Source organism: Anneissia japonica, unplaced genomic scaffold, assembly GCF_011630105.1.
Source record: "Anneissia japonica isolate Jap-2015-1 unplaced genomic scaffold, ASM1163010v1 scaffold287920_len488460_cov166, whole genome shotgun sequence".
NCBI classification, from domain to species: Eukaryota; Metazoa; Echinodermata; class Crinoidea; order Comatulida; family Comatulidae; genus Anneissia; species Anneissia japonica.
Genome location: NW_022745460.1, coordinates 135,444 through 137,991, shown reverse-complemented (window position 1 = coordinate 137,991; position 2,548 = coordinate 135,444).

The following is a 2,548-nucleotide window of genomic DNA, read 5'->3' as shown; positions in this document are numbered from 1 at the left end:
TTTTTTAATTTTTTTATTTTATTCACAGGCGATATAGGGCCTACATTTTATGTCAATTATTATGTTAGACAACTTTTTAAAAGAGGAATAGTGTATATATTGCTTATATTATGGTGTTACCTAATAAGCTTTATATATTGTTTTGTTTCCGTGTAAGACACCAAAGTTAACATACACAATTCAAAAAACTTTCAAATGGGGGAGGGGGGTCTTTCTGGTAGTGAATTGGGCACTACACTGAGGTAAATGAATCTGCTCTTTTTTCTCGGCACTCACTGTGGACGACGGTAATCGGCCGACGCGATTCTATGGAAAACGCAATTCCACAACGCACGAAACGGATTAATGTCGATCTTTTCAAACTGCCACCGACAAGTAGTAGACGGCTTAGCGTCGTCTTATCACTCACTGAGAGTGGAGTTGGATTAGTCGTACGACGGCCGTACAACGCTCCAGTGAGTCCCGGCTTTACATTCTTGTCATCGTTTGATTTAAGATACCGTCTCGCAAATGTTGCCGTATCTCGAACGGAAACCAGTGAATACGAATTATTTGTTTAAAAGAATAAACACAAACAGCAATGCTAATAGAGTGATACTCTCGTGCTTTTTTTCATTCATAAGTTTTATTGACAGTAATCTTCAAAACTTGAACTTTGGCTTTATAAAGTAAATGCAATAATTGACGTCACTGTGAAGGTAAACACTGAAACCACCTCAGATCTTCTGAGTAAAGTGACTTGCAAAATAATAATAATAATAATAATAATAATAATAATAATAATAATAATTATTATTATTATTATAAAAAGAAAATGCTTCTACTTTTCTCCATTTTTTATAAAATCACTACTACTAATTGACGTCACTCTGAAGGTAAAATCTGAACCACCGCAGTTATCTTTGGCAAAGTAACTTGCAAAATATTAAAAAACACACACACACAAAACTATAAAATGCTCAAACTTTCCTCCCATATTAAGAAAATAATAAATAAATAAATAAATAAATAAAAATCACCACTGTTTCACATCTAACCTCCTCGTAGCTTTATAAAGTAGATGCAATATTTAACGTCACTGTGAAGATAAACACTAAAACCACCGCAGATCTTTGGTAAAGTGACTTGCAAAATAATATAAATAAAAAAAAAACCACACACAACTATAACACTCTCGAACTTCCCTCTCTTCTTTAAAAGATCACCATTACTTCATACCTAACCTCTTCGTGCCACGTAGCACATAAAGCCGCAATGTACTCTTGTCGTCTGCTCTCCGGTTGTCCCGCTCTTTCTTCTGTCTCCTTCCAATACATTCCATCCTGCTGCTATCCTTTTCTTTTCTATTCATATTAATCCTTAATAAATGAGATGGTTTAAGATTCTTTAAACTGAGAGAACTCACCCTTTGTATCGGGATCTGTATCGTCTGGTAGGTAAACTGCTTCTCAGATCACAGCAATATTTCTGACTCAGACACGCATGGAGTGGTCAGTCTTTTATTTATTAGGGTTAATATTAAGTTACAGTTTTTTATTTTAATTTTGTTCATTTATTGGTTATCCTATATTTTCGGTTTCGTCTAGCTACCATCCGCTCAGAGTTAACGCCTCGTCCTTCATGTATTTTTCTTAAACAAAACAACCCAACAATGTATATTACATTACTACCATTATAGAGAGAAACATTTTAGGAATGCTGTCTTTCAATAAGTTTGTTATTAAAGTTATAACAACATTTTCAATTTCTTTTTTTGTCGTCCACTACTCCATATTGTATTTAGAAGCTACGTATTGTGAATCAACTACTGATCAAGTACCGGTAGTCATTTTGAAGCGAACTCCGGACACTAATCAACCTGCTGCTTATGGTACAGCTTGGCATCTCTATCTGAAGCTGCTTAAAATTTTTGCCTGATGCCAAGTTTTGAAAGTTCAGACAAGACAAAATCGTTGTTCTGGAGACGTCTACTGGTCAACGTCGTTGACAATGCCAACCTGAGAATTCTGTCCCACTAAGATCTGATCTGGATTCTATTATATTAGGACCTATGTCTTGAGCATATATCTAAGGAAACGGATGGCTGTAATACGGAGAAGCCTTCTCATCACTATAGGGAAAGCTTTCATGCCCTGAGTGGGGCTAAACTAAAGATGTTTTCTTAAGATTTGTCCGGCAGATCATTAGGCCCTGTAGTCTTTTTATGATGATCCTCCAAATTGTTTGTTTGTTTTTTGTTTTGTTTTTTTTGTTTTTTTGTTTTTTTTGTTTGTTTGTTTGGTTTTTTTTTTTGTTTTAGATTCATGGCGGTGGTTTCATTTTTGTTCATTTGAGCGTGTGATGGTTAGTTGGCAATTTGTAGTCTCTGATACATGTCGTATAAATTGGATAAATGGACATTATTTCATTGTCTTTATTTAATGATATTTCTTGATAGCTAAGCTGATTCGTCAAATATGAATATATTATGAACACTCGATTCTGAAAATCAAGGCAGCACGAATTAGATGAAAAATGGATGCATTTTTGTTTAATATTTTTATAGCTT